This window comes from Schistocerca cancellata, chromosome 3 (genome assembly GCF_023864275.1).
Source record: "Schistocerca cancellata isolate TAMUIC-IGC-003103 chromosome 3, iqSchCanc2.1, whole genome shotgun sequence".
In the NCBI taxonomy this organism is placed as follows: Eukaryota; Metazoa; Arthropoda; class Insecta; order Orthoptera; family Acrididae; genus Schistocerca; species Schistocerca cancellata.
The window spans coordinates 959,983,695-960,001,779 of record NC_064628.1 but is presented as its reverse complement, the minus strand read 5'-3'; the positions used below and the strand labels follow the sequence as shown (position 1 = coordinate 960,001,779).

Sequence of the window (18,085 nt, the reverse complement as noted above, 5' to 3'; positions counted from 1 at the left end):
TAGCACATTCTCCCTCAAACTGAGTTAATTACTGCATTTTCGTACCATTACAGTAGTTTAAAAGGCTTAAGGAAGCATCTTTGTCACAACAGAAAGATAGTTTGGAAATTGGGCTGGCGACATTACAAAAAAAAAAAAAACAGGAAGGGAGCCAACAGCACCCGGGTTTCCCAGGCGGTCACCCATCCAAGTACTATCCGGACCCGATGATGCTTAACTTCGGTGATCGGACGAGAACCGGTGTATTCATCATGGTATGGCCGTTGGCGCTCATCTAATGTAGGAGCACGGCAGAATTCGCGTTCGGCTTTTCTCACAACACACAAAATGTTAGTTTTCGGCCGCATTTGACGAAAGCGCTTCCTTCCGCAACCGCCAGTTCCTCGAGGACGGCGCGGGGAGGCGCGCCCGGCGTCCCAGCAGAGTGACGGCCGAATTGGCGGGCGCACCGCCGCGTGTGTGAGACGCACTGCTGCTCGTTGCACCCCCTGTCATTCGCTGGGCGCGTTCAGCCTTCGACACTAGCGGAGGGCGCATCTTGTCCCTGGTGTTCAGCGGAGGGCCTGTGCGGTGTGTGGCAGTGTCGTGCTGGAGGGCCCACTGGTAGCGATGTGGGATTCCTCGCCTCGCCTCGCCTCGCCGTGCCTCACACCAGGTGTCTGCGTAGTTTGCAGTGCATTCGCACCATTCCTATCCCTGTCCCTGTCCCCGTCCCGACTTGTCCCGACTTTGCTCGACTGCCGCTCGCTGCCGCTCGGGTCGTGGTCCATATGACAGCGCAAGCACGACAAACGTCTGCGGGACGAGACGAGACGAGACGACACGAGACGACTAAGGAATAAATTCGTGGTTACAAATCAAATTTGGAACTCTACACTCCTACACAAGAATAGGCGGTGACGTATTTCAGAAATCACCTGCCGATTCGTAGTGTTTTGTCGTTTTCAAAGTCTTCTTGGCAAACTTGGTTAGCACATTCTCCCTCAAACTGAGTTAATTACTGCATTTTCGTACCATTACAGTAGTTTAAAAGGCTTAAGGAAGCATCTTTGTCACAACAGAAAGGTAGTTTGAAAATTGGGCTGGCGACATGACAAAAAAAAAACAGGAAGGGAGCCAACAGCACCCGGGTTTCCCAGGCGGTCACCCAACCAAGTACTAGCCGTGCCCGATGATGCTTAACTTCGGTGATCGGACGAGAACCTGTGTATTCATCATGGTATGGCCGTTGGCGCTCATCTAATGTAGGAGCACGGCAGAATTCGCGTTCGGCTTTTCTCCCAACACACAAAATGTTAGTTTTCGGCCGCATTTGACGAAAGCGCTTCCTTCCGCAACCGCCAGTTCCTCGAGGACGGCGCGGGGAGGCGCGCCCGGCGTCCCAGCAGAGTGACGGCCGAATTGGCGGGCGCACCGCCGCGTGTGTGAGACGCACTGCTGCTCGTTGCACCCCCTGTCATTCGCTGGGCGCGTGCAGCCTTCGACACTAGCGGAGGACGCACCTTGTCCCTGGTGTTCAGCGGAGGGCCTGTGCGGGGTGTGGCAATGACGTGCTGGAGGGCCCACTGGTAGCGATGTGGGCTTCCTCGCCTCGCCTCGCCTGGCCTCGCCTCGGCTCGCCTCGCCTCACACCAGGTGTCTGCGTAGTTTGCAGTGCATTCGCACCATTCCTATCCCTGTCCCTGTCCCCGTCCCGACTTGTCCCGACTTTGCTCGACTGCCGCTCGCTGCCGCTAGGGTCGTGGTCCATATGACAGCGCAAGCACGACAAACGTCTGCGGGACGAGACGAGACGAGACGACACGAGACGACTAAGGAATAAATTCGTGGTTACAAATCAAATTTGGAACTCTACACTCCTACACAACAATAGGCGGTGACGTATTTCAGAAATCACCTGCCGATTCGTAGTGTTTTGTCGTTTTCAAAGTCTTCTTGGCAAACTTGGTTAGCACATTCTCCCTCAAACTGAGTTAATTACTGCATTTTCGTACCATTACAGTAGTTTAAAAGGCTTAAGGAAGCATCTTTGTCACAACAGAAAGGTAGTTTGAAAATTGGGCTGGCGACATGACAAAAAAAAACAGGAAGGGAGCCAACAGCACCCGGGTTTCCCAGGCGGTCACCCAACCAAGTACTAGCCGTGCCCGATGATGCTTAACTTCGGTGATCGGACGAGAACCTGTGTATTCATCATGGTATGGCCGTTGGCGCTCATCTAATGTAGGAGCACGGCAGAATTCGAGTTCGGCTTTTCTCCCAACACACAAAATGTTAGTTTTCGGCCGCATTTGACGAAAGCGCTTCCTTCCGCAACCGCCAGTTCCTCGAGGACGGCGCGGGGAGGCGCGCCCGGCGTCCCAGCAGAGTGACGGCCGAATTGGCGGGCGCACCGCCGCGTGTGTGAGACGCACTGCTGCTCGTTGCACCCCCTGTCATTCGCTGGGCGCGTGCAGCCTTCGACTCTAGCGGAGGACGCACCTTGTCCCTGGTGTTCAGCGGAGGGCCTGTGCGGGGTGTGGCAATGTCGTGCTGGAGGGCCCACTGGTAGCGATGTGGGCTTCCTCGCCTCGCCTCGCCTCGCCTCGCCTCGGCTCGCCTCGCCTCACACCAGGTGTCTGCGTAGTTTGCAGTGCATTCGCACCATTCCTATCCCTGTCCCTGTCCCCGTCCCGACTTGTCCCGACTTTGCTCGACTGCCGCTCGCTGCCGCTCGGGTCGTGGTCCATATGACAGCGCAAGCACGACAAACGTCTGCGGGACGAGACGAGACGAGACGAGACGAGACGAGACGACTAAGGAATAAATTCGTGGTTACAAATCAAATTTGGAACTCTACACTCCTACACAAGAATAGGCGGTGACGTATTTCAGAAATCACCTGCCGATTCGTACTGTTTTGTCGTTTTCAAAGTCTTCTTGGCAAACTTGGTTAGCACATTCTCCCTCAAACTGAGTTAATTACTGCATTTTCGTACCATTACAGTAGTTTAAAAGGCTTAAGGAAGCATCTTTGTCACAACAGAAAGATAGTTTGGAAATTGGGCTGGCGACATTACAAAAAAAAAAAAAACAGGAAGGGAGCCAACAGCACCCGGGTTTCCCAGGCGGTCACCCATCCAAGTACTATCCGGACCCGATGATGCTTAACTTCGGTGATCGGACGAGAACCGGTGTATTCATCATGGTATGGCCGTTGGCGCTCATCTAATGTAGGAGCACGGCAGAATTCGCGTTCGGCTTTTCTCACAACACACAAAATGTTAGTTTTCGGCCGCATTTGACGAAAGCGCTTCCTTCCGCAACCGCCAGTTCCTCGAGGACGGCGCGGGGAGGCGCGCCCGGCGTCCCAGCAGAGTGACGGCCGAATTGGCGGGCGCACCGCCGCGTGTGTGAGACGCACTGCTGCTCGTTGCACCCCCTGTCATTCGCTGGGCGCGTTCAGCCTTCGACACTAGCGGAGGGCGCATCTTGTCCCTGGTGTTCAGCGGAGGGCCTGTGCGGTGTGTGGCAGTGTCGTGCTGGAGGGCCCACTGGTAGCGATGTGGGATTCCTCGCCTCGCCTCGCCTCGCCGTGCCTCACACCAGGTGTCTGCGTAGTTTGCAGTGCATTCGCACCATTCCTATCCCTGTCCCTGTCCCCGTCCCGACTTGTCCCGACTTTGCTCGACTGCCGCTCGCTGCCGCTCGGGTCGTGGTCCATATGACAGCGCAAGCACGACAAACGTCTGCGGGACGAGACGAGACGAGACGACACGAGACGACTAAGGAATAAATTCGTGGTTACAAATCAAATTTGGAACTCTACACTCCTACACAAGAATAGGCGGTGACGTATTTCAGAAATCACCTGCCGATTCGTAGTGTTTTGTCGTTTTCAAAGTCTTCTTGGCAAACTTGGTTAGCACATTCTCCCTCAAACTGAGTTAATTACTGCATTTTCGTACCATTACAGTAGTTTAAAAGGCTTAAGGAAGCATCTTTGTCACAACAGAAAGGTAGTTTGAAAATTGGGCTGGCGACATGACAAAAAAAAAACAGGAAGGGAGCCAACAGCACCCGGGTTTCCCAGGCGGTCACCCAACCAAGTACTAGCCGTGCCCGATGATGCTTAACTTCGGTGATCGGACGAGAACCTGTGTATTCATCATGGTATGGCCGTTGGCGCTCATCTAATGTAGGAGCACGGCAGAATTCGCGTTCGGCTTTTCTCCCAACACACAAAATGTTAGTTTTCGGCCGCATTTGACGAAAGCGCTTCCTTCCGCAACCGCCAGTTCCTCGAGGACGGCGCGGGGAGGCGCGCCCGGCGTCCCAGCAGAGTGACGGCCGAATTGGCGGGCGCACCGCCGCGTGTGTGAGACGCACTGCTGCTCGTTGCACCCCCTGTCATTCGCTGGGCGCGTGCAGCCTTCGACACTAGCGGAGGACGCACCTTGTCCCTGGTGTTCAGCGGAGGGCCTGTGCGGGGTGTGGCAATGACGTGCTGGAGGGCCCACTGGTAGCGATGTGGGCTTCCTCGCCTCGCCTCGCCTCGCCTCGCCTCGGCTCGCCTCGCCTCACACCAGGTGTCTGCGTAGTTTGCAGTGCATTCGCACCATTCCTATCCCTGTCCCTGTCCCCGTCCCGACTTGTCCCGACTTTGCTCGACTGCCGCTCGCTGCCGCTAGGGTCGTGGTCCATATGACAGCGCAAGCACGACAAACGTCTGCGGGACGAGACGAGACGAGACGACACGAGACGACTAAGGAATAAATTCGTGGTTACAAATCAAATTTGGAACTCTACACTCCTACACAACAATAGGCGGTGACGTATTTCAGAAATCACCTGCCGATTCGTAGTGTTTTGTCGTTTTCAAAGTCTTCTTGGCAAACTTGGTTAGCACATTCTCCCTCAAACTGAGTTAATTACTGCATTTTCGTACCATTACAGTAGTTTAAAAGGCTTAAGGAAGCATCTTTGTCACAACAGAAAGGTAGTTTGAAAATTGGGCTGGCGACATGACAAAAAAAAACAGGAAGGGAGCCAACAGCACCCGGGTTTCCCAGGCGGTCACCCAACCAAGTACTAGCCGTGCCCGATGATGCTTAACTTCGGTGATCGGACGAGAACCTGTGTATTCATCATGGTATGGCCGTTGGCGCTCATCTAATGTAGGAGCACGGCAGAATTCGAGTTCGGCTTTTCTCCCAACACACAAAATGTTAGTTTTCGGCCGCATTTGACGAAAGCGCTTCCTTCCGCAACCGCCAGTTCCTCGAGGACGGCGCGGGGAGGCGCGCCCGGCGTCCCAGCAGAGTGACGGCCGAATTGGCGGGCGCACCGCCGCGTGTGTGAGACGCACTGCTGCTCGTTGCACCCCCTGTCATTCGCTGGGCGCGTGCAGCCTTCGACTCTAGCGGAGGACGCACCTTGTCCCTGGTGTTCAGCGGAGGGCCTGTGCGGGGTGTGGCAATGTCGTGCTGGAGGGCCCACTGGTAGCGATGTGGGCTTCCTCGCCTCGCCTCGCCTCGCCTCGCCTCGGCTCGCCTCGCCTCACACCAGGTGTCTGCGTAGTTTGCAGTGCATTCGCACCATTCCTATCCCTGTCCCTGTCCCCGTCCCGACTTGTCCCGACTTTGCTCGACTGCCGCTCGCTGCCGCTCGGGTCGTGGTCCATATGACAGCGCAAGCACGACAAACGTCTGCGGGACGAGACGAGACGAGACGTCTAAGGAATAAATTCGTGGTTACAAATCAAATTTGGAACTCTACACTCCTACACAACAATAGGCGGTGACGTATTTCAGAAATCACCTGCCGATTCGAACTGTTTTGTCGTTTTCAAAGTCTTCTTGGCAAACTTGGTTAGCACATTCTCCCTCAAACTGAGTTAATTACTGCATTTTCGTACCATTACAGTAGTTTAAAAGGCTTAAGGAAGCATCTTTGTCACAACAGAAAGGTAGTTTGAAAATTGGGCTGGCGACATGACAAAAAAAACAGGAAGGGAGCCAACAGCACCCGGGTTTCCCAGGCGGTCACCCAACCAAGTACTAGCCGTGCCCGATGATGCTTAACTTCGGTGATCGGACGAGAACCTGTGTATTCATCATGGTATGGCCGTTGGCGCTCATCTAATGTAGGAGCACGGCAGAATTCGAGTTCGGCTTTTCTCCCAACACACAAAATGTTAGTTTTCGGCCGCATTTGACGAAAGCGCTTCCTTCCGCAACCGCCAGTTCCTCGAGGACGGCGCGGGGAGGCGCGCCCGGCGTCCCAGCAGAGTGACGGCCGAATTGGCGGGCGCACCGCCGCGTGTGTGAGACGCACTGCTGCTCGTTGCACCCCCTGTCATTCGCTGGGCGCGTGCAGCCTTCGACTCTAGCGGAGGACGCACCTTGTCCCTGGTGTTCAGCGGAGGGCCTGTGCGGGGTGTGGCAATGTCGTGCTGGAGGGCCCACTGGTAGCGATGTGGGCTTCCTCGCCTCGCCTCGCCTCGCCTCGCCTCGGCTCGCCTCGCCTCACACCAGGTGTCTGCGTAGTTTGCAGTGCATTCGCACCATTCCTATCCCTGTCCCTGTCCCCGTCCCGACTTGTCCCGACTTTGCTCGACTGCCGCTCGCTGCCGCTCGGGTCGTGGTCCATATGACAGCGCAAGCACGACAAACGTCTGCGGGACGAGACGAGACGAGACGTCTAAGGAATAAATTCGTGGTTACAAATCAAATTTGGAACTCTACACTCCTACACAACAATAGGCGGTGACGTATTTCAGAAATCACCTGCCGATTCGAACTGTTTTGTCGTTTTCAAAGTCTTCTTGGCAAACTTGGTTAGCACATTCTCCCTCAAACTGAGTTAATTACTGCATTTTCGTACCATTACAGTAGTTTAAAAGGCTTAAAGAAGCATCTTTGTCACAACAGAGAGGTAGTTTGAAAATTGGGCTGGCGACATAAAAAAAAAACAGGAAGGGAGCCAGCAGCACCCGGGTTTCCGAGGCGGTCACCCATCCAAGTACTAGCCGGGCCCGATGATGCTTAACTTTGGTGATCGGACGAGAACCGGTGTATTCATCATGGTATGGCCGTTGGCGCCCATCTAATGTAGGAGCACGGCTGAATTCGCGTTCGGATTTTCTCCCAACACACAAAATGTTAGTTTTCGGCCGCATTTGACGAAAGCGCTTCCTTCCGCAACCGCCAGTTCCTCGAGGACGGCGTGGGGAGGCGCGCCCGGCGTCCCAGCAGAGTGACGGCCGAATTGGCGGGCGCACCGCCGCGTGTGTGAGACGCACTGCTGCTCGTTGCACCTCCTGTCATTCGCAGGGCGCGTTCAGCCTTCGACACTAGCGGAGGACGCATATTGTCCCTGGTGTTCAGCGGAGGGCCTGTGCGGGGTGTGGCAGTGTCGTGCTGGAGGGCCCACTGGTAGCGATGTGGGCTTCCTCGCCTCGCCTCGCCTCGCCTCGCCTCGCCTCGCCTCGCCTCACACCAGGTGTCTGCATAGTTTGCAGTGCATTCGCACCATTCGTATCCCGGTCCCTGTCCCCGTCCCGACTTGTCCCGACTTTGCTCGACTGCCGCTCGCTGCCGCTCGGGTCGTGGTCCATATGACAGCGCAAGCACGACAAACGTCTGCGGGACGAGACGAGACGAGACGAGACGAGACGACTAAGGAATAAATTCGTGGTTACAAATCAAATTTGGAACTCTACACTCCTACACAACAATAGGCGGTGACGTATTTCAGAAATCACCTGCCGATTAGTACTGTTTTGTCGTTTTCAAAGTCTTCTTGGCAAACTTGGTTAGCACATTCTCCCTCAAACTGAGTTAATTACTGCATTTTCGTACCATTACAGTAGTTTAAAAGGCTTAAGGAAGCATCTTTGTCACAACAGAAAGGTAGTTTGAAAATGGGGCTGGCGACATAACAAAAAAAAAAAAACAGGAAGGGAGCCAACAGCACCCGGGTTTCTCAGGCGGTCACCCATCCAAGTACTAGCCGGGCCCGATGATGCTTAACTTCGGTGATCGGACGAGAACCGGTGTATTCATCATGGTATGGCCGTTGGCGCTCATCTAATGTAAGAGCACGGCATAATTCGCGTTCGGCTTTTCTCCCAACACACAAAATGTTAGTTTTCGGCCGCATTTGACGTAAGCGCTTCCTTCCGCAACCGCCAGTTCCTCGAGGACGGCGAGGGGAGGCGCGCCCGGCGTCCCAGCAGAGTGACGGCCGAATTGGCGGGCGCACCGCCGCGTGTGTGAGACGCACTGCTGCTCGTTGCACCCTCTGTCATTCGCTGGGCGCGTGCAGCCTTCGACACTCGAGGAGGACGCATCTTGTCCCTGGTGTTCAGCGGAGGCCTGTGCGGGGTGTGGCAGTGTCGTGCTGGAGGGCCCACTGGTAGCGATGTGGGCTTCCTCGCCTCGCCTCGACTCGCCTCGCCTCGCCTCGCCTCGCCTCACACCAGGTGTCTGCGTAGTTTGCAGTGCATTCGCACCATTCCTATCCCTGTCCCTGTCCCCGTCCCGACTTGTCCCGACTTTGCTCGACTGCCGCTCGCTGCCGCTCGGGTCGTGATCCATATGACAGCACAAGCACGATAAACGTCTGCGGGACGAGACGAGACGAGACGACTAAGGAATAAATTCGTGGTTACAAATCAAATTTGGAACTCTACACTCCTACACAACAATAGGCGGTGACGTATTTCAGAAATCACCTGCCGATTCGAACTGTTTTGTCGTTTTCAAAGTCTTCTTGGCAAACTTGGTTAGCACATTCTCCCTCAAACTGAGTTAATTACTGCATTTTCGTACCATTACAGTAGTTTAAAAGGCTTAAAGAAGCATCTTTGTCACAACAGAGAGGTAGTTTGAAAATTGGGCTGGCGACATAAAAAAAAAAACAGGAAGGGAGCCAGCAGCACCCGGGTTTCCCAGGCGGTCACCCATCCAAGTACTAGCCGGGCCCGATGATGCTTAACTTCGGTGATCGGACGAGAACCGGTGTATTCATCATGGTATGGCCGTTGGCGCTCATCTAATGTAGGAGCACGGCAGAATTCGCGTTCGGCTTTTCTCCCAACACACAAAATGTTAGTTTTCGGCCGCATTTGACGAAAGCGCTTCCTTCCGCAACCGCCAGTTCCTCGAGGACGGCGCGGGGAGGCGCGCCCGGCGTCCCAGCAGAGTGACGGCCGAATTGGCGGGCGCACCGCCGCGTGTGTGAGACGCACTGCTGCTCGTTGCACCCCCTGTCATTCGCTGGGCGCGTTCAGCCTTCGACACTAGCGGAGGACGCATCTTGTCCCTGGTGTTCAGCGGAGGGCCTGTGCGGGGTGTGGCAGTGTCGTGCTGGAGGGCCCACTGGTAGCGATGTGGGCTTCCTCGCCTCGCCTCGCCTCGCCTCGCCTCGCCGCGCCTCACACCAGGTGTCTGCGTAGTTTGCAGTGCATTCGCACCATTCCTATCCCGGTCCCTGTCGCCGTCCCGACTTGTCCCGACTTTGCTCGACTGCCGCTCGCTGCCGCTCGGGTCGTGGTCCATATGACAGCGCAAGCACGACAAACGTCTGCGGGACGAGACGAGACGAGACGAGACGAGACGACTAAGGAATAAATTCGTGGTTACAAATCAAATTTGGAACTCTACACTCCTACACAAGAATAGGCGGTGACGTATTTCAGAAATCACCTGCCGATTCGTACTGTTTTGTCGTTTTCAAAGTCTTCTTGGCAAACTTGGTTAGCACATTCTCCCTCAAACTGAGTTAATTACTGCATTTTCGTACCATTACAGTAGTTTAAAAGGCTTAAGGAAGCATCTTTGTCACAACAGAAAGGTAGTTTGAAAATTGGGCTGGCGACATTACAAAAAAAAAAAACAGAAAGGGAGCCAACAGCACCCGGGTTTCCCAGGCGGTCACCCATCCAAGTACTAGCCGGACCCGATGATGCTTAACTTCGGTGATCGGACGAGAACCGGTGTATTCATCATGGTATGGCCGTTGGCGCTCATCTAATGTAGGAGCACGGCAGAATTCGCGTTCGGCTTTTCTCCCAACACACAAAATGTTAGTTTTCGGCCGCATTTGACGAAAGCGCTTCCTTCCGCAACCGCCAGTTCCTCGAGGACGGCGCGGGGAGGCGCGCCCGGCGTCCCAGCAGAGTGACGGCCGAATTGGCGGGCGCACCGCCGCGTGTGTGAGACGCACTGCTGCTCGTTGCACCCCCTGTCATTCGCTGGGCGCGTTCAGCCTTCGACACTAGCGGAGGACGCATCTTGTCCCTGGTGTTCAGCGGAGGGCCTGTGCGGGGTGTGGCAGTGTCGTGCTGGAGGGCCCACTGGTAGCGATGTGGGATTCCTCGCCTCGCCTCGCCTCGCCTCGCCGCGCCTCACACCAGGTGTCTGCGTAGTTTGCAGTGCATTCGCACCATTCCTATCCCTGTCCCTGTCCCCGTCCCGACTTGTCCCGACTTTGCTCGACTGCCGCTCGCTGCCGCTCGGGTCGTGGTCCATATGACAGCGCAAGCACGACAAACGTCTGCGGGACGAGACGAGACGAGACGAGACGAGACGAGACGACTAAGGAATAAATTCGTGGTTACAAATCAAATTTGGAACTCTACACTCCTACACAAGAATAGGCGGTGACGTATTTCAGAAATCACCTGCCGATTCGTACTGTTTTGTCGTTTTCGAAGTCTTCTTGGCAAACTTGGTTAGCACATTCTCCCTCAAACTGAGTTAATTACTGCATTTTCGTACCATTACAGTAGTTTAAAAGGCTTAAGGAAGCATCTTTGTCACAACAGAAAGGTAGTTTGAAAATTGGGCTGGCGACATTACAAAAAAAAAAAAAAACAGGAAGGGAGCCAACAGCACCCGGGTTTCCCAGGCGGTCACCCATCCAAGTACTAGCCGGACCCGATGATGCTTAACTTCGGTGATCGGACGAGAACCGGTGTATTCATCATGGTATGGCCGTTGGCGCTCATCTAATGTAGGAGCACGGCAGAATTCGCGTTCGGCTTTTCTCACAACACACAAAATGTTAGTTTTCGGCCGCATTTGACGAAAGCGCTTCCTTCCGCAACCGCCAGTTCCTCGAGGACGGCGCGGGGAGGCGCGCCCGGCGTCCCAGCAGAGTGACGGCCGAATTGGCGGGCGCACCGCCGCGTGTGTGAGACGCACTGCTGCTCGTTGCACCCCCTGTCATTCGCTGGGCGCGTTCAGCCTTCGACACTAGCGGAGGGCGCATCTTGTCCCTGGTGTTCAGCGGAGGGCCTGTGCGGGGTGTGGCAGTGTCGTGCTGGAGGGCCCACTGGTAGCGATGTGGGCTTCCTCGCCTCGCCTCGCCTCGCCTCGCCTCGCCTCGGCTCGCCTCGCCTCACACCAGGTGTCTGCGTAGTTTGCAGTGCATTCGCACCATTCCTATCCCTGTCCCTGTCCCCGTCCCGACTTGTCCCGACTTTGCTCGACTGCCGCTCGCTGCCGCTCGGGTCGTGGTCCATATGACAGCGCAAGCACGACAAACGTCTGCGGGACGAGACGAGACGAGACGACTAAGGAATAAATTCGTGGTTACAAATCAAATTTGGAACTCTACACTCCTACACAACAATAGGCGGTGACGTATTTCAGAAATCACCTGCCGATTCGAACTGTTTTGTCGTTTTCAAAGTCTTCTTGGCAAACTTGGTTAGCACATTCTCCCTCAAACTGAGTTAATTACTGCATTTTCGTACCATTACAGTAGTTTAAAAGGCTTAAAGAAGCAACTTTGTCACAACAGAGAGGTAGTTTGAAAATTGGGCTGGCGACATAAAAAAAAAAAACAGGAAGGGAGCCAGCAGCACCCGGGTTTCCCAGGCGGTCACCCATCCAAGTACTAGCCGGGCCCGATGATGCTTAACTTTGGTGATCGGACGAGAACCGGTGTATTCATCATGGTATGGCCGTTGGCGCCCATCTAATGTAGGAGCACGGCTGAATTCGCGTTCGGCTTTTCTCCCAACACACAAAATGTTAGTTTTCGGCCGCATTTGACGAAAGCGCTTCCTTCCGCAACCGCCAGTTCCTCGAGGACGGCGCGGGGAGGCGCGCCCGGCGTCCCAGCAGAGTGACGGCCGAATTGGCGGGCGCACCGCCGCGTGTGTGAGACGCACTGCTGCTCGTTGCACCTCCTGTCATTCGCAGGGCGCGTTCAGCCTTCGACACTAGCGGAGGACGCATCTTGTCCCTGGTGTTCAGCGGAGGGCCTGTGCGGGGTGTGGCAGTGTCGTGCTGGAGGGCCCACTGGTAGCGATGTGGGCTTCCTCGCCTCGCCTCGCCTCGCCTCGCCTCGCCTCGCCTCGCCTCACACCAGGTGTCTGCATAGTTTGCAGTGTCCCCGTCCCGACTTGTCCCGACTTTGCTCGACTGCCGCTCGCTGCCGCTCGGGTCGTGGTCCATATGACAGCGCAAGCACGACAAACGTCTGCGGGACGAGACGAGACGAGACGACTAAGGAATAAATTCGTGGTTACAAATCAAATTTGGAACTCTACACTCCTACACAACAATAGGCGGTGACGTATTTCAGAAATCACCTGCCGATTCGAACTGTTTTGTCGTTTTCAAAGTCTTCTTGGCAAACTTGGTTAGCACATTCTCCCTCAAACTGAGTTAATTACTGCATTTTCGTACCATTACAGTAGTTTAAAAGGCTTAAAGAAGCAACTTTGTCACAACAGAGAGGTAGTTTGAAAATTGGGCTGGCGACATAAAAAAAAAAAACAGGAAGGGAGCCAGCAGCACCCGGGTTTCCCAGGCGGTCACCCATCCAAGTACTAGCCGGGCCCGATGATGCTTAACTTTGGTGATCGGACGAGAACCGGTGTATTCATCATGGTATGGCCGTTGGCGCCCATCTAATGTAGGAGCACGGCTGAATTCGCGTTCGGCTTTTCTCCCAACACACAAAATGTTAGTTTTCGGCCGCATTTGACGAAAGCGCTTCCTTCCGCAACCGCCAGTTCCTCGAGGACGGCGCGGGGAGGCGCGCCCGGCGTCCCAGCAGAGTGACGGCCGAATTGGCGGGCGCACCGCCGCGTGTGTGAGACGCACTGCTGCTCGTTGCACCTCCTGTCATTCGCAGGGCGCGTTCAGCCTTCGACACTAGCGGAGGACGCATCTTGTCCCTGGTGTTCAGCGGAGGGCCTGTGCGGGGTGTGGCAGTGTCGTGCTGGAGGGCCCACTGGTAGCGATGTGGGCTTCCTCGCCTCGCCTCGCCTCGCCTCGCCTCGCCTCGCCTCGCCTCACACCAGGTGTCTGCATAGTTTGCAGTGTCCCCGTCCCGACTTGTCCCGACTTTGCTCGACTGCCGCTCGCTGCCGCTCGGGTCGTGGTCCATATGACAGCGCAAGCACGACAAACGTCTGCGGGACGAGACGAGACGAGACGAGACGAGACGACTAAGGAATAAATTCGTGGTTACAAATCAAATTTGGAACTCTACACTCCTACACAGCAATAGGCGGTGACGTATTTCAGAAATCACCTGCCGATTAGTACTGTTTTGTCGTTTTCAAAGTCTTCTTGGCAAACTTGGTTAGCACATTCTCCCTCAAACTGAGTTAATTACTGCATTTTCGTACCATTACAGTAGTTTAAAAGGCTTAAGGAAGCATCTTTGTTACAACAGAAAGGTAGTTTGCAAATGTGGCTGGCGACATAACAAAAAAAAACAGGAAGGGAGCCAGCAGCACCCGGGTTTCCCAGGCGGTCACCCATCCAAGTACTAGCCGGGCCCGATGATGCTTAACTTTGGTGATCGGACGAGAACCGGTGTATTCATCATGGTATGGCCGTTGGCGCCCATCTAATGTAGGAGCACGGCTGAATTCGCGTTCGGCTTTTCTCCCAACACACAAAATGTTAGCTTTCGGCCGCATTTGACGAAAGCGCTTCCTTCCGCAACCGCCAGTTCCTCGAGGACGGCGCGGGGAGGCGCGCCCGGCGTCCCAGCAGAGTGACGGCCGAATTGGCGGGCGCACCGCCGCGTATGTGAGACGCACTGCTGCTCGTTGCACCTCCTGTCATTCGCAGGGCGCGTTCAGCCTTCGACACTAGCGGAGGACGCATCTTGTCCCTGGTGTTCAGCGGAGGGCCTGTGCGGGGTGTGGCAGTGTCGTGCTGGAGGGCCCACTGGTAGCGATGTGGGCTTCCTCGCCTCGCCTCGCCTCGCCTCGCCTCGCCTCGGCTCGCCTCGCCTCACACCAGGTGTCTGCGTAGTTTGCAGTGCATTCGCACCATTCCTATCCCTGTCCCTGTCCCCGTCCCGACTTGTCCCGACTTTGCTCGACTGCCGCTCGCTGCCGCTCGGGTCGTGGTCCATATGACAGCGCAAGCACGACAAACGTCTGCGGGACGAGACGAGACGAGACGACTAAGGAATAAATTCGTGGTTACAAATCAAATTTTGAACTCTACACTCCTACACAACAATAGGCGGTGACGTATTTCAGAAATCACCTGCCGATTCGAACTGTTTTGTCGTTTTCAAAGTGTTCTTGGCAAACTTGGTTAGCACATTCTCCCTCAAACTGAGTTAATTACTGCATTTTCGTACCATTACAGTAGTTTAAAAGGCTTAAAGAAGCATCTTTGTCACAACAGAGAGGTAGTTTGAAAATTGGGCTGGCGACATAAAAAAAAAAAACAGGAAGGGAGCCAGCAGCACCCGGGTTTCCCAGGCGGTCACCCATCCAAGTACTAGCCGGGCCCGATGATGCTTAACTTTGGTGATCGGACGAGAACCGGTGTATTCATCATGGTATGGCCGTTGGCGCCCATCTAATGTAGCAGCACGGCTGAATTCGCGTTCGGCTTTTCTCCCAACACACAAAATGTTAGTTTTCGGCCGCATTTGACGAAAGCGCTTCCTTCCGCAACCGCCAGTTCCTCGAGGACGGCGCGGGGAGGCGCGCCCGGCGTCCCAGCAGAGTGACGGCCGAATTGGCGGGCGCACCGCCGCGTGTGTGAGACGCACTGCTGCTCGTTGCACCTCCTGTCATTCGCAGGGCGCGTTCAGCCTTCGACACTAGCGGAGGACGCATCTTGTCCCTGGTGTTCAGCGGAGGGCCTGTGCGGGGTGTGGCAGTGTCGTGCTGGAGGGCCCACTGGTAGCGATGTGGGCTTCCTCGCCTCGCCTCGCCTCGCCTCGCCTCGCCTCGCCTCGCCTCACACCAGGTGTCTGCATAGTTTGCAGTGTCCCCGTCCCGACTTGTCCCGACTTTGCTCGACTGCCGCTCGCTGCCGCTCGGGTCGTGGTCCATATGACAGCGCAAGCACGACAAACGTCTGCGGGACGAGACGAGACGAGACGAGACGAGACGACTAAGGAATAAATTCGTGGTTACAAATCAAATTTGGAACTCTACACTCCTACACAGCAATAGGCGGTGACGTATTTCAGAAATCACCTGCCGATTAGTACTGTTTTGTCGTTTTCAAAGTCTTCTTGGCAAACTTGGTTAGCACATTCTCCCTCAAACTGAGTTAATTACTGCATTTTCGTACCATTACAGTAGTTTAAAAGGCTTAAGGAAGCATCTTTGTCACAACAGAAAGGTAGTTTGAAAATGGGGCTGGCGACATAACAAAAAAAAAAAACAGGAAGGGAGCCAACAGCACCCGGGTTTCTCAGGCGGTCACCCATCCAAGTACTAGCCGGGCCCGATGATGCTTAACTTCGGTGATCGGACGAGAACCGGTGTATTCATCATGGTATGGCCGTTGGCGCTCATCTAATGTAAGAGCACGGCAGAATTCGCGTTCGGCTTTTCTCCCAACACACAAAATGTTAGTTTTCGGCCGCATTTGACGAAAGCGCTTCCTTCCGCAACCGCCAGTTCCTCGAGGACGGCGCGGGGAGGCGCGCCCGGCGTCCCAGCAGAGTGACGGCCGAATTGGCGGGCGCACCGCCGCGTGTGTGAGACGCACTGCTGCTCGTTGCACCTCCTGTCATTCGCAGGGCGCGTTCAGCCTTCGACACTAGCGGAGGACGCATCTTGTCCCTGGTGTTCAGCGGAGGGCCTGTGCGGGGTGTGGCAGTGTCGTGCTGGAGGGCCCACTGGTAGCGATGTGGGCTTCCTCGCCTCGCCTCGCCTCGCCTCGCCTCGCCTCGGCTCGCCTCGCCTCACACCAGGTGTCTGCGTAGTTTGCAGTGCATTCGCACCATTCCTATCCCTGTCCCTGTCCCCGTCCCGACTTGTCCCGACTTTGCTCGACTGCCGCTCGCTGCCGCTCGGGTCGTGGTCCATATGACAGCGCAAGCACGACAAACGTCTGCGGGACGAGACGAGACGAGACGACTAAGGAATAAATTCGTGGTTACAAATCAAATTTTGAACTCTACACTCCTACACAACAATAGGCGGTGACGTATTTCAGAAATCACCTGCCGATTCGAACTGTTTTGTCGTTTTCAAAGTCTTCTTGGCAAACTTGGTTAGCACATTCTCCCTCAAACTGAGTTAATTACTGCATTTTCGTACCATTACAGTAGTTTAAAAGGCTTAAAGAAGCATCTTTGTCACAACAGAGAGGTAGTTTGAAAATTGGGCTGGCGACATAAAAAAAAAAACAGGAAGGGAGCCAGCAGCACCCGGGTTTCCCAGGCGGTCACCCATCCAAGTACTAGCCGGGCCCGATGATGCTTAACTTTGGTGATCGGACGAGAACCGGTGTATTCATCATGGTATGGCCGTTGGCGCCCATCTAATGTAGCAGCACGGCTGAATTCGCGTTCGGCTTTTCTCCCAACACACAAAATGTTAGTTTTCGGCCGCATTTGACGAAAGCGCTTCCTTCCGCAACCGCCAGTTCCTCGAGGACGGCGCGGGGAGGCGCGCCCGGCGTCCCAGCAGAGTGACGGCCGAATTGGCGGGCGCACCGCCGCGTGTGTGAGACGCACTGCTGCTCGTTGCACCTCCTGTCATTCGCAGGGCGCGTTCAGCCTTCGACACTAGCGGAGGACGCATCTTGTCCCTGGTGTTCAGCGGAGGGCCTGTGCGGGGTGTGGCAGTGTCGTGCTGGAGGGCCCACTGGTAGCGATGTGGGCTTCCTCGCCTCGCCTCGCCTCGCCTCGCCTCGCCTCGCCTCGCCTCACACCAGGTGTCTGCATAGTTTGCAGTGTCCCCGTCCCGACTTGTCCCGACTTTGCTCGACTGCCGCTCGCTGCCGCTCGGGTCGTGGTCCATATGACAGCGCAAGCACGACAAACGTCTGCGGGACGAGACGAGACGAGACGAGACGAGACGACTAACGAATAAATTCGTGGTTACAAATCAAATTTGGAACTCTACACTCCTACACAGCAATAGGCGGTGACGTATTTCAGAAATCACCTGCCGATTAGTACTGTTTTGTCGTTTTCAAAGTCTTCTTGGCAAACTTGGTTAGCACATTCTCCCTCAAACTGAGTTAATTACTGCATTTTCGTACCATTACAGTAGTTTAAAAGGCTTAAGGAAGCATCTTTGTCACAACAGAAAGGTAGTTTGAAAATGGGGCTGGCGACATAACAAAAAAAAAAAAACAGGAAGGGAGCCAACAGCACCCGGGTTTCTCAGGCGGTCACCCATCCAAGTACTAGCCGGGCCCGATGTTGCTTAACTTCGGTGATCGGACGAGAACCGGTGTATTCATCATGGTATGGCCGTTGGCGCTCATCTAATGTAAGAGCACGGCAGAATTCGCGTTCGGCTTTTCTCCCAACACACAAAATGTTAGTTTTCGGCCGCATTTGACGAAAGCGCTTCCTTCCGCAACCGCCAGTTCCTCGAGGACGGCGCGGGGAGGCGCGCCCGGCGTCCCAGCAGAGTGACGGCCGAATTGGCGGGCGCACCGCCGCGTGTGTGAGACGCACTGCTGCTCGTTGCACCTCCTGTCATTCGCAGGGCGCGTTCAGCCTTCGACACTAGCGGAGGACGCATCTTGTCCCTGGTGTTCAGCGGAGGGCCTGTGCGGGGTGTGGCAGTGTCGTGCTGGAGGGCCCACTGGTAGCGATGTGGGCTTCCTCGCCTCGCCTCGCCTCGCCTCGCCTC

The 18,085-nt window shown here is 55.3% G+C and overlaps 19 non-coding genes across 19 annotated transcripts; all 19 read right to left on the bottom strand.

Moving 5' to 3' along the window:
• Positions 1–149: 149 nt before the first annotated feature.
• LOC126178124 (5S ribosomal RNA) lies at positions 150–268 on the bottom strand. The gene has a single exon (XR_007536039.1). It is a non-coding gene; the product is annotated as a 5S ribosomal RNA (ribosomal RNA).
• An 846-nt stretch (positions 269–1,114) lies between these two features.
• LOC126178334 (5S ribosomal RNA) lies at positions 1,115–1,233 on the bottom strand. The gene has a single exon (XR_007536240.1). It is a non-coding gene; the product is annotated as a 5S ribosomal RNA (ribosomal RNA).
• An 860-nt stretch (positions 1,234–2,093) lies between these two features.
• Positions 2,094–2,212, bottom strand: LOC126178333 (5S ribosomal RNA). Its single transcript, XR_007536239.1, has one exon. It is a non-coding gene; the product is annotated as a 5S ribosomal RNA (ribosomal RNA).
• Positions 2,213–3,082: 870 nt separating this feature from the next.
• Positions 3,083–3,201, bottom strand: LOC126178123 (5S ribosomal RNA). Its single transcript, XR_007536038.1, has one exon. It is a non-coding gene; the product is annotated as a 5S ribosomal RNA (ribosomal RNA).
• Positions 3,202–4,047: 846 nt separating this feature from the next.
• LOC126178332 (5S ribosomal RNA) lies at positions 4,048–4,166 on the bottom strand. The gene has a single exon (XR_007536238.1). It is a non-coding gene; the product is annotated as a 5S ribosomal RNA (ribosomal RNA).
• Positions 4,167–5,026: 860 nt separating this feature from the next.
• LOC126178330 (5S ribosomal RNA) lies at positions 5,027–5,145 on the bottom strand. The gene has a single exon (XR_007536237.1). It is a non-coding gene; the product is annotated as a 5S ribosomal RNA (ribosomal RNA).
• Positions 5,146–5,994: 849 nt separating this feature from the next.
• Positions 5,995–6,113, bottom strand: LOC126178329 (5S ribosomal RNA). Its single transcript, XR_007536236.1, has one exon. It is a non-coding gene; the product is annotated as a 5S ribosomal RNA (ribosomal RNA).
• An 848-nt stretch (positions 6,114–6,961) lies between these two features.
• On the bottom strand, positions 6,962–7,080 carry LOC126178326 (5S ribosomal RNA). The gene has a single exon (XR_007536233.1). It is a non-coding gene; the product is annotated as a 5S ribosomal RNA (ribosomal RNA).
• Positions 7,081–7,944: 864 nt separating this feature from the next.
• LOC126178080 (5S ribosomal RNA) lies at positions 7,945–8,063 on the bottom strand. Its single transcript, XR_007535996.1, has one exon. It is a non-coding gene; the product is annotated as a 5S ribosomal RNA (ribosomal RNA).
• Positions 8,064–8,911: 848 nt separating this feature from the next.
• Positions 8,912–9,030, bottom strand: LOC126178171 (5S ribosomal RNA). The gene has a single exon (XR_007536084.1). It is a non-coding gene; the product is annotated as a 5S ribosomal RNA (ribosomal RNA).
• An 858-nt stretch (positions 9,031–9,888) lies between these two features.
• Positions 9,889–10,007, bottom strand: LOC126178139 (5S ribosomal RNA). The gene has a single exon (XR_007536053.1). It is a non-coding gene; the product is annotated as a 5S ribosomal RNA (ribosomal RNA).
• Positions 10,008–10,868: 861 nt separating this feature from the next.
• On the bottom strand, positions 10,869–10,987 carry LOC126178138 (5S ribosomal RNA). The gene has a single exon (XR_007536052.1). It is a non-coding gene; the product is annotated as a 5S ribosomal RNA (ribosomal RNA).
• Positions 10,988–11,842: 855 nt separating this feature from the next.
• On the bottom strand, positions 11,843–11,961 carry LOC126178276 (5S ribosomal RNA). The gene has a single exon (XR_007536184.1). It is a non-coding gene; the product is annotated as a 5S ribosomal RNA (ribosomal RNA).
• Positions 11,962–12,782: 821 nt separating this feature from the next.
• LOC126178275 (5S ribosomal RNA) lies at positions 12,783–12,901 on the bottom strand. Its single transcript, XR_007536183.1, has one exon. It is a non-coding gene; the product is annotated as a 5S ribosomal RNA (ribosomal RNA).
• Positions 12,902–13,732: 831 nt separating this feature from the next.
• Positions 13,733–13,851, bottom strand: LOC126178274 (5S ribosomal RNA). The gene has a single exon (XR_007536182.1). It is a non-coding gene; the product is annotated as a 5S ribosomal RNA (ribosomal RNA).
• Positions 13,852–14,706: 855 nt separating this feature from the next.
• Positions 14,707–14,825, bottom strand: LOC126178273 (5S ribosomal RNA). Its single transcript, XR_007536181.1, has one exon. It is a non-coding gene; the product is annotated as a 5S ribosomal RNA (ribosomal RNA).
• An 834-nt stretch (positions 14,826–15,659) lies between these two features.
• LOC126178079 (5S ribosomal RNA) lies at positions 15,660–15,778 on the bottom strand. Its single transcript, XR_007535995.1, has one exon. It is a non-coding gene; the product is annotated as a 5S ribosomal RNA (ribosomal RNA).
• An 854-nt stretch (positions 15,779–16,632) lies between these two features.
• On the bottom strand, positions 16,633–16,751 carry LOC126178272 (5S ribosomal RNA). The gene has a single exon (XR_007536180.1). It is a non-coding gene; the product is annotated as a 5S ribosomal RNA (ribosomal RNA).
• An 835-nt stretch (positions 16,752–17,586) lies between these two features.
• On the bottom strand, positions 17,587–17,705 carry LOC126178230 (5S ribosomal RNA). The gene has a single exon (XR_007536141.1). It is a non-coding gene; the product is annotated as a 5S ribosomal RNA (ribosomal RNA).
• Between the last annotated feature and the right edge of the window lie 380 nt (positions 17,706–18,085).